The following is a 12,676-nucleotide window of genomic DNA, read 5'->3' on the forward strand; positions in this document are numbered from 1 at the left end:
CTTATTGAGAATTGGGGGAATCGTCTAGTTCCCCCTCCCAAGAAAATTATGTATGCCCAAAAACAAACCAGATAAATTATCACTTTCGCCCTAGATTATTCTACGTCAATGACTAATTTGCAAAACAATAATAACTTAGTCTACTCTTTGATTGATTAAAAATTGTACTCAATTTTTAACAAGGTTTTATTCAAGAACAGTTTTGATACTTAAAAGTAATAAGAACAGTGACTTGAGCAGTACAATAGGTTCTGCCCCGGAATATAACAATTCAAAGAATAGTTACGGAGTCAATAATGTTCACAATATAATGTCCAGCAGACCTCAAATACCATTTATGTGTTCACTCTATCCCTTACTTTTGTCATTTACTTATTTTAGTTCCTATTCTAACAGCCTACAATAAACAGCAATGAACTCTTCCCAAATTTAATTTCTATATATATACACGCATTCAATCCCCCTCCCAATTCTTCATTCAAATATTAAAACCCCATATATATATGTATATAGATACACCCATTTGAAACACATCCCAACAATCGTGCATACACTATTTGAGGTGGGAGCGAAACAAGTCACTGATAGAATTATTTATAAAAAAAAAGGTATACGTAATAATCCAGCCGGTTGCGGAGTGGAGAGACAAAAAAAAATACTTATTACTACTTATCAATTTATTTTTGTAATAAGGAAGTCAATTCAAGTTGCTCATTAATTTAGAACTATTAATCTCTTGTTACTAAATAAGTCATGTACCCGAGTTACAAAAATGAATTAGACAAAAGGCCCATACTCACATCCTTCCTTCCGCGTTACGCAACATGGCAGAATCCAGATGGCTTGGAAGATATGGTAACTCAAACGTATAACGTTAGCTAAAATGCCAAGCCAAATACGCAACGAAGGGGAGGTAAAAAGTCGGGCACCTGTTCCGCGAACTACTTGATATACCTGTAGTCCCTCTGCTCCGGCTGACATCTAATGCTGGTCTGTCCTTGATCTCGGGTCTATCAGAACTGTACTGTGTCTGTTTCTCTCGTTCACTCGGTTCCCAAAGCTGCTCGGTCAACAAGTATATTTTACGCATGCGCGAAGTTACGTGCCGAGGCAGCGAGCGCCCTCTATCGAGAAGCTGCGCAACTTGATACATTACGCAACCATCAGTGACTTATTTGGTGCGTGACATATTTCACTCTCGTATGTGAAGAGAAGAGTGAAGCTGTGGCAAGATGATATTTATATAATGTATATCAACCACCGCTATTCGGATCAATTGAGTTATCGATAAATACGATTTCGCCATCTTTAATTTCTTGATCGTTTGAGGTTCTAACAGTTAAAGACGAATCAGGCTGCAGTTAACCCTATAGAGCATGTAACATTTTGTTTATCAATGAAGTGGGGTTCACTCGAGATGGTATTTTTGTATTACCATAATTCTCATTTTTGGTGTGTGGTAAACCCACATGCTGTTCATGAGTCACCACATCAGCAGCATTTCTCCTTGAATGTGTGGTTAGGGATACTAGGAAATCTCATTGGACCACTCATTTTACCATGGACATTCAATAGACAGCGGTACCTTAAGTTCCTGCAGCATGATATTCCAGGATTAGTTGGTTTATGCATGATGGTGCACCGGCACATTTTGCTGCAAGTGTGAGATGACGTGACATCTTACTCGTAGATATGGACAATGATGGATAGGTCGTGGTGGGCCTGTAACTTAGCCCCCAGATCAACTAATTTCACTTTTGGAAATCCTTTGGATTTTTGTGTCTGTGGTCATCTCAAAAGTGTCATGTGCAGCACTGCCATTGACACAGTTGAACTGTTCGTACATGCTAGTGAAGAATTCCGAAATACCCTGGGGGTGTTTGAAGATTCAACACTTGATGTGGAGATGACTGGATGACATTTTGAGCACTTCCTGTAACAGGTACTAGTGTTATTGTCACTGTGGCATGTAACATACTGTAACTGTCTAGTAAATTCTGTTATTTGTTACTAAGTAGGACTATGGCACTTCACACATGAAAGCATACAATATGCACAATCAAGTCAGTGGCAGATCATAACCATACATTATCTCGTCTTTTGCAACTCCATGTTTACTGAGACTTCTTGGCTTCTACTATTGTGTACTTTTCATTGAAGATGAAAATGAAGATCCTTTGAACTGGGAGTGACAAGGTCTTACACAAGAAAGTGAAAGCCAGGCCCTACAAGTTGAGATTTGTGCATGATCTGATAGAAGAGGACTGATATAAGGAAGGAATTTTGTGAATTAATGTTAACCCGATTAAATGGTGATGGTGATGCTGCCTTTCAGTCTCATTTGTTTCTGTGATAAGGCCACATGCCATGTTTTGGAAAAAGTGAATAGACACAATTGCCAAATTTGGATGGTTGAGAATCCACATGAAGTGGAGACACATAAGCAGGATAGCCCCAAGGTCAATGTGTGGTACGCAGTTTCTATTCTTCAAGGATGATACAGTGAATGGTGCCAGCTACCTGAAAGTGTTACAGACATTCCTTGTCCTGGAACTTCAGAGGTTAGGCATCATCAATGAGATCCTCTTCCAGCAAGATTGCCCCCCCCCCCCCCCCCCCAACACACACACTTTGCCCTTGAAGTTCACAAGTTTCTTGATGGTGAATTTAAGGAGAGATTGATTGGCCACAGAGGACCCACACCTTGGCCCGCAAGGTCACCAGACCTTATGCCTTGTGATTATTGGCTGTGGGGACATGTCAAGACCCAGATGTATGCACAGAAACAGACAGATCTTATGATTTGTTTTATTTTACTTCACTTTCTGTGCCACTTTTGGCTAATTTGCGAAGATGGGGATGAGTGATGATATGATGAAATTGATGAATGGACACACACAAACATCCATCGCCAGGTCAGGATTCAAACCCGGGGCCCTTGCATCATAGCGCGATGTGCTAATCACTCTGCCACAGCAGACTGACTTTGATGATCTGAAGTTCAAGATACATGATGTGATTCACAACATTCCGAAGAAGCACCGTCAGAATGCAATTCTTGGATTCAAACAAAGATTTCAAGAGAGTTTAGACATGAATGTTGCCCAGCTGGAAATCTGACTATGAACCAAACCACACCAAACATTAATTTTAAAGTTTCCTCTGTGTAACAAACAATATTTTGTTGTAATAAACTTACTATTTTAAAAGTTTAGGGGTGTTAGAATCCTGCAGGACTTTTAAAACACACTGTACATGTTAAATTCTTTATAACGTATTGTGCCTTTTTTCAACAAACAATATTTGTGATAACGTTGAAATGGTAGTAATTTAATTTTTTATAAATATTATTTATGCATTTCATATATCGTTATATGTTCTTTATTAAGCGAGGTATATTTTGACAACTAAGTTTTCAGTTTGATGACTTAGCTTTCAACTTTGGTGACCAGGGTAGATACATTAGGAAGCAAATAATGCCTGTGTGAAGGTCTAGTTTCAAACTCTGATAACCAGGTGACTGCAATGCATTTTTGTTTTGAAGAAGAACCTGCCTATTTAGACATTTACTTTACAAACCTAAGGCATGCGAATTAATTTAATATGTGTACAAATATTGAAAAAAGGTCAGAATTTTCTAATAAACTATAGGTTGTCTATCAATGTATTAGATAAGTAAAATTATTGAAACCTGCAGTCATGATTACTTTTTTCTTTAAAAAGGAAATTGACCAAGACACAACAGAAGAAGGAACCAAAAAACCAATTTCCCAACTTGCTGATGCTGGAGAACCCCAGGAAGATCTGGAGGTAAAACAGTTGTGTTCTGGAGACAGAGACGCCTCCACATCTCAGACAGAGACTTTTGAGATTGAGAAACAAGGTAAAATGTTATACCTTCTACTACTAGATTGGTCCATTAAACACAGGTGGATTTTTTTAGACATTTTGATAATAAAATCTACCTTTTTTTTTTAGACAAAAGTAAATTTCTTGCAACTTATTAATCCTGTTTTAGTAACAGAAATTAGAATTTCATTTATTTTCCCCTTTCAGACAAATTGCTTTGTTAAATTTTATTATATATGTTTTAGTAAAAAATATGAAATGGCAGTAAGTTTTAATACAGTGCAAATATTTACTTTCAGATAAAAGTCTATTTGTTGAGTTCATGAAACACATTTTATGTACTAAATTAAAATTTCAATATTATTTTCTTTGAGACATGAAAACACTGCATTGCATGTTTTAGTACAACAAATTAAATTACAGTAAAGCACTCTTTTTCCCATTTACTAAACATATTTTAGTAAAAGAAATCAACATTGCAACATATTTCAGCTTTAACACAAACATTTTCCACATACAATCTTGCTATGCTCAGAACACACAAGAATTTTACATTTACTGAAGGTGGTTCTTGTCTTTCTTTGATGCGCAGATCTTGCATTGAGCTCTCTTTCCAGGTGGTTCCTCCTCAGTAGGCTGGTTCCTTTCTTGTGGATTTTCTTCTTCAATGTTGGCCAGTTGTTTTCCAAGGAAAATCAAAAAGTTCCGGCATTTCTTGTTCCTATTCCTGTCTCCCTTTCGGAATGACAACCAGACAATATAGGCATTGAGTGCACTCGCAACAACCATGTTGTAGAAATCAACCATGTGCCATCTTGTCATTTGTTTCATGCTGCAACCATGGGTCATTTGTTCCATAATATCAATGCCTGACTTCATTTTGGGGCGATAAAGGATTACTTGTGTTTTTTCCTCTGTTGTAGAAGAGCCCAACTCGGGTTGATGGTGCAGTGTACTGAGAAGGATTACAGTTTTATTCTTCTTTGGACAGTAAGATACTATCACTGCTTGCTGCAGGAATCCAAATAAACTAGAGTTTACTGCTCTACTCTTATCTGGTTTTACAAATGCAAGTGGAAATTCAGGCTTATTCTTTCAAAAAGTTCCAACTTAAGTCCATCGTTGCTGATGTAATTTATGTGCAAGAGAAAGACTCGCGAATAAATTGTCAGTGGTAAGATTTCTACCACTGGCAGCAATTTGTTCTATCAATTCAAGAACAACTCGTTCCCCCTATTGACATCTCTTCCTTGTTTTGATTTTCTTCCTGTATATATTTGCATGTTGCACATATAGTTTGTAACACTATCGCAAATTGACGACATAAGCATGACAAATACTGGAAACGAGAACAGAAAGACAAAAGAACCTATTTTGAAATCTCTGTCAGTGATTGACTACAACAAGTGAATAGGTGGGGTTGATAGAATGGATCTAAAGCTAGCATCATTACCTATCATTCATTGTTACATAAAGGTATACAAGAAAATATTTTTCTATATGTTGGACTCTACCTTTTTACAATGCATATGTCACACGCAAGAAGATTAGGCCATCTATTAAGGGACTGAAATATAACGAATTCAGACTTCTGGTAATAGAGCAAATCTTGGAGGAACTTGTACTGCCAGAATATGCATAAAGAGGATTTCAGTGTGCTAATTGGGCACATTTCTCTCAGCAAATCCCACCAAATGCTGTAAAACAGAATCCATCAAGACTGTGCAAAGTGTGTTCAGCATACAAGAAGTCAATTAGCCGCTGGGAGTGTGAGAAATGTAAAGTTGCACCACATATGCTGTAATGCTTCAAGGTATATCACACAAAGCAGAAATATTAGTTGAGTTTATATTAGTTTTACAATGAAATTGTTTGTGCTTCCACTGTAACAATCTAATATTTCATGTAAATTAGTTGAATACACAGTGTGTGTACAAAGTTTTAAGACTGGCAACATTGTAACAAGATAAATGCTGGTATGTGCCATTTGGTACATGTATTTCGCAGTGTCACATGTAGTGAGAGTGTAGTGAAATTGGTGTCTAGTTCAGTGCAATATTGAGTGAGTTACAGCTTTTATACTAGTGCAGTGTTTTGTACCCTCGTCATGCATTTGAAAACAGAACAACGAGTGACGATTAAGTTTTGTGTAAAACTCAGTAAAACCCCTTCAGAAAACGTTGAAATGCTGAAAACTGTTTACGGCAATGACACCTTTTGTCAATCCAATGTTTTCATTTGGCATCGTGATGGTCAGGATGATGTGGTGAATGATCCCAGTAAGAGTCGTCCCTCCACCAGTCGAACTGGCGGTAATGGTGAAAAAGTTCGACAAAACTGAATGAAAACCAGACACAGTCACTGATGATGATTGCTGCTGAAGATTGATTATTGCAGCTGTCTGTAGATCCATTTTGGAGAGCTTGCTAGAGAGAGTACAATGAGTGAAACCAGAGCTGTGTGAATCTGGTGCTTTGTTCCTGCAGCACGGCGATGCCCCAAGCCACAAGGCAATTATTGTCCAACAGTTTTTGGCAGGGAGACAAGTGATTGTGTTAAAACATCCACTTTACTTTTCATTCCCCAAATTCAAATCCCACCCGAGGGGCGAACGTTTTGACACCATTTTGGAAATTGAAGAAGCTGTGACGAGGTATCTAAACACAATCCCAAAATAAGATATCCGCAGGGGTATCCAGCAATTGTACAGCCATGTCACTAAGTGTGTACACTTAGGAGGGATGTGCATCGAAAACTAACCAAGGCTTATGGCCAGTCTCACATATTTACACATTTTATTAAGCCAGGCTTAAAATTTTGTAGACACACTGTGTAGTTTTTAAGAAATTTAAAGTTCCATACTGCCCTGTAGCTTTCGTGGCTGAAAGCTGGAAATAAATGATATTTCAAAGTAAAAATTATTGAAATTAAATAGTATTTGTTTAGAACAGTCAAAAATCAGACATAATGATATGAGAATACAAACATCAGATAACAAATGCAAAGTCATGTGGGACATAACCCAAAGTGTAACATGCCCACACAGCACTCCGAATTATGACAGGGGTCAATGGGAAATCTTCATGCAGATATCTCTTCCATAACTTCCGCTTGTTGATGCTACCCTGTCTATACAGGGTGTCTCAAAAGTAATAGCACAAACTGACACAGGTGAAAGTACAAACCACACATTCGCAACATTATTATCATTTTACCAACTAGGATGACGTTTACAAACAATGAAGTCAGTGTCAGCCATGGGTGTTCAGAAGAGGGGGCAAGGGGGGCTGTGCCCCATCCCCTGGAAAATGAAAGTCAACCAAAAATTATGTATTTCACACAGAAAATTTCATTTTAGCCACAATAATATGTGTTAATTATTGCATGAACACCATACATTCAAATTGAAGCAATGTTTTTTTTTTTTAGGGAACAACACTCTTTTGGGGGAAAATGTGACTTGTTTGCCCCCCTCGAAAAAAAATACCTTCCTTGCCCCTCCCTGGAAAAAATCCTGCGGACGTCCATGGTGGCAGCTTGTAAGCCCACATTCGCGATTATCTCTAAAATGGCTTACTTGCAGACCCATTTTTACTGAGACTTTTTTGCTTCTATTATCGTGTACTTTCACTTGTGCCAGTTGCGCTATTACTTATGAGACACCCTGTATATCTGAATGTCTGGTATACATCAAACAAAACATTAATACTTTTGAGACTAATCTAGATATTCATAGCTTGAACACCAGAAATAAAGATACAATTTGAATCAAGGTCTGTCTAAGATGGGACCTAAAAACTCAGAAGTTGACTTGCATAAGAGATTGCACATGAAACAAAAGTGGGAAGATTCAAGCATAAAATCATATCAATGCTAATGAACATGCATTTTACTGTCTACAAGAATACATGGGAGCTGCATTAGCTCAGTCATTAGGCCTTGTAATCGAGGGGTGCCGGGTTCGATACCCGTTGGATGCACATAATGGTTCGGATCCCACTTTAAACTGTAGGTCGTCCCAATTAGCCTTTCTGTGCATAAAATGGATTTAAAACAACAATTCAATCAATCAATCAACTCAGTCATTAGGTCATCTGACTACCATGCCAGAGACCTGGGTTCAATCCCCAGGGGGTACCTGAAGGAGAAACTGGGGGGTAAAGGCAACCAGGAGCATGGTGCTGATCACATCACTCCCACTTTCGGCTGGGATCAAGAAAGTGTGGAGCCCAAACTCTACGCCCCCTATACACCATGGCATGGCGCAAAGCACAGGGGAGCACTTTTTTTTTATTTACTTTTTTCTTACAAGAATACACAGAAGTAACACTTACATTTTGAATTCAAATAGATCTTCAGTGAGGATAAGTGTGTATAACAATAATGCCAGTGTGGTTAGTTAACATACATGCAGAGTTTGTGTTGTACATCATGTCAATTACAACTTCATGTATGATACACCAATATATATGTAAAGTAAAAAAGTTAAGTGGTCCCCTATTATTTGCACCACTCCAGGAAGGCATATAGGGGGTGTGAAGTTAGGACCCCACACTTTATTTTTATTTGGGCCTCCCCGATGGCGCAGTGGTAGCGTCGTCGCCTTGTAATCAAGGGGTCCCGGGTTCGATACCCGGTGGAGGCACAAGTGGTTCGGATCCCACTTTAAACTGTAGGTCCAGTCCCGATTAGCCTTACTGTGCATAATGTGGACTTAAAACACCAAATCAAATCTATTGTTTTTATTTTTATGGCCCAAGGTGGGGTGATGTGATCAGCACCATGCCCCCAGCAACGTTTACCCCAGTTTCCTTCATTTGCTGGGTATCAAACCCAGGTCTCTTGCATAGTAGTCAGATGCCCTAACGACTGAGCTACCGCAGCTCTACCAATATATATGTATGTAACCAAATGTTTTTTATGTTCAAGTTACAAATCTCTATTATTATTCCACTGTTCTGTGCTACAGATGTACCTACGTGTACAAAATTGTAGTCCTTGGATTCAAATAAATCAAATCAAATATCATATATTTTGGTTGGTTGATTTGGTATTTTAAGTCTACTTTATGCACAGTACAGCTAATCGGGACTGGACTTACAGTTTAAAGTGCAATCCGAACCACTATGTGCCTCCATCGGGTATTGAACCTGGGACCCCTTGATTACAAGGCAACGATACTACCACTGTGCCATTGGGGAGGCCCTCATATATTTTGGAACATCCTATATGATTTATGTGGTGCAAATAAGAAATGTAATGTTCTGCAAATGTTTTATGCAGGAAATTCTTTTTTGAGCATTGTATGTCCAGTGAATGTTTTCTTTACGACAAATCTAGGACGTGTTATGTGCATGTAATTACCATGCCTGGGAGGTGATTGTACAAGTGAAAATAAGGTGGAAAGTTCATGTAACGAAATTCCGGAAACAGCTTTGTTGCAGAGTTATTGACGTTTGAAAACGTGGGAAAATGATTTTTGGAAGTGAATAATAGCAAAATGGGTGGAGAGAAGGCATCGGTGTTGGGCAGTCCACTAAGAAATTGGGTACGCTCTTGTCAAAAAATCACGCGGCAATGTTGTGCAATGTTGGCTCAAGGGATTCCCCAAAGGCCGCAAACGAAGATGTTGATTGGAGTGGGGTGGGTGTGCATTCTGCATGAGCTGGTATCGACAAAAATTGGCATGTGTTGAATGGCACCAAAAAACAAAGAAAATTTCCTGAGCGAACGGCACCATGACGTAAAAACGAAAAAATGAACTGTCATAGGTTGCATACCCTGAAGGGCACACAGTATGCTTAATGGAGATGTGAAGGGAACCTCATCACAGATGGTTTTCAAAGTGTCCACCATGTACTTCCAAGCAGAGGCGACAACTGCGAATCAAGGATTGTCTAGTGCAACCCAACAACCCCGGTGTTTCTGCTATCGATGCTGCAGCTACATTGATACGGTCAACAAAGTCTTCGGCTGACATGAGAGATGTTTCGTAAATGAGGCATTTCATCTCTCTCCAGAGAAAGAAATCCAGGGGCGTAATATCAGGCGATCGAGGTGGCCATGGCACAGGCCCTCCCCTGCCAATGCACTGGTTGTGGAATACGGTATTGAGGAAATTGCGCACATTCCGATCGAAATGTGGGGGTGCACCATCATGTTGAAACCATAGTCTTTGTCTCAGTGCCAAGGGCACATCCTTTAGTAGTACAGCAGGCAAAACCTCACTGAGAAATGCTTGATAAGTGGGTCCACATAGGCAAACAGGGAGAATGTATGGTCCAATCAAATGGTCATGCAGTATCCCGCACCACACATTCACTGCAAATCTGTGCTGCTGATGTGCCACTAGCAGTGCATGTGGATTTTCATGTTCCCACACATGACTGTTTTTACTATTGAACACACCAGTTTTCGTGAAGATAGCCTCATCAGTCCATAGTACCGTATTCTGAAAATTGGGGATAGTTTCAATTTGATGAACAAACCATTGGCAAAAGTCCTCACGTTGGCCAAAGTCCCGAGGTAAAAGATCTTGCACTTTCTTCAATTTGTATGGGTGCATCCCCTCTTCTGCCAGGACTCGCCACACATTCACATGGGAGGTGTTTCGTTCGTGGGCTAGTGCGGGCGTACTGGTGCCTGGATGATCCATCACTGCAGTTAGCACATCTTCCACAAACCGTCGTGTTCGCACACTTCGCGGTCGTCCAACTTCTCGACGAGGTGGCAACACTGATCCTGTTTCCCGAAGTCGAGTGTCTACAGTTTGAAATAAGGTGTGCGATGGTAACACCCTATTTGGAAAACATGCCCCATACAGACGCCTTGCAGCACAGCTATTACCTCCAACCTCCCCATAAATCAGATGCATGTCCGCCAGCTCTTGGGACATGTATGCAGCCATCCCTTACACCGAGCTAAAAGTGTTTATGGCCGTTAACACTAGTACACTTCACAGAACATGATGGGCTGTGGCTAAGAATTAACACATAACACTGCTAGGTCAAATGTTTGCCCAACACTACTGTCCAAGAACCTCACGTCTTTCCATTCAACCGTGAATGTTCAACAACCTGCTGCTGGCACAGCACCTGCAGCATGAATGGCACAGACACCTGTGATCCTTCATGAGGAAACCTACACTGTTGGCGCCCCTAGCGGGAAATGTGGTACTTAACGTCAGATCACACGGATACCCATCTGCCCTTCAGGGTATGCAACCTATAACGCTTCATTTTAAAGTCATGGTGCCCTTCACTCAGGAAATTTTATTTGTTTTTTGGTGCCATTCAACACATGCCAATTTTCGTCGATACGAGCTCATGCAGAATGCACACCCACCCCACTCCCATCAACATCTTCGTTCGCATCCTTTGGGGAATCCCTTGTGCCGACATTGCACAACATTGCCGTATGATTTTTTGACAAGAGCGTACCCAATTTCTTAGTGGACTGCCTAACACCGACGCCTTCTCTCCACCCGTTTTGCCATTATTCGCTTCTGAAAATCATTTTCCCACGTTTTCAAATGTCAATAACTCAGCAACAGAGCAGTTTCCGGAATTTCGTTACATGAACTTTCCACCTTATTTTCACTCGTACAATCACCTCCCAAGCATTGTAAACGAACTTATGAAACACCCTGTATATTTGGTATGAGATGATACAAAATGCGGTTCTAATATATTTTTAATTTACATTTCAGAAAGTGCCTTGGTAGTTGTTGAGGTTGTCAGTACTGAAGGTCACGTTGAATCAGACTTCTCTCCAGAAATTGTATTCGAACAGGTATTTTTTAACATGTTACTCTATTATATAATTTACTAATATTTAAATTTGTAGAATTAGAAAGTAAATTATTAAATTTTTTGATTTTTTTCCCTTTGTGACTAATTGTAATTTCTGTATAAACCTTCTATAGTATACTATACTACAGTATATTATCAATGTGGATCTAAATTTGCCATTTTTTTAGTCTTTTAGCCAAACACCACTTGATGGAACAACCAGAGGTTCCTTATTTATATTACCCTCTCAACCCTTCAGATTCACACAGCTACCCCAAACTCTACTCTGCAACTTCAGCTTCATTTCCATCCTGACCTGCAATATCTTTTCCTGAAACATGCACAGCCCTCAACGTCAAATCATCATTCACTGCTCTTCTACCCAAAACCCACCTTGATTTCCACAAATGCCATAAGATAAAACACTGAGTAATGATAATTACTGCATAAAAAGTGTTTATGTATATGAAGTGAAATATTCTAAATACTTGTTTCATTGATTCAAAATCACGAAATGACACAAATTTTGCATAAAATGCAAATTGTGGCCTTTTTGCAAATTTCGTTGCATTTTGAGTGGAAAGAATGAAAAATACCATAAGAACTAATTATTCTTGTGCTTTAGATTTAACAAATACCACATTTACACATGTATGACATGTACTTTTTCCAAAATTTTCTCCAAAAGAAAACTATGGTGTATTTTGTACATGAAATAATTCCAACAACTAGTTGAAACCATGTGTAAATGTATGTTTCCGGCAATTTTTCCCATTCTGTGGGAATGTTTGGCATCACGAAACAAAGTGGCAGGGTTCTGACAGGAAATCTAGCTGTACCTACTGTCACGTGGAAGCTACAACAGTGGTGTTAGTCATGTTAGAAACTGTTGTGCATTCCTGAGTGAAGTGACATGATTTTAGTGGATAGCATGTGGTCATAATAATTTCCTCAAATATAATTTGGAACGTACAAAAAGCACAGTGAAGATATAATTTTAGATATATTTGGCTTAAAAGCATGGTTAAGATAGGAAT

This window comes from Lepisma saccharinum, chromosome 2, assembly GCF_977018435.1.
Source record: "Lepisma saccharinum chromosome 2, izLepSacc3.1, whole genome shotgun sequence".
NCBI classification, from domain to species: domain Eukaryota; kingdom Metazoa; phylum Arthropoda; class Insecta; order Zygentoma; family Lepismatidae; genus Lepisma; species Lepisma saccharinum.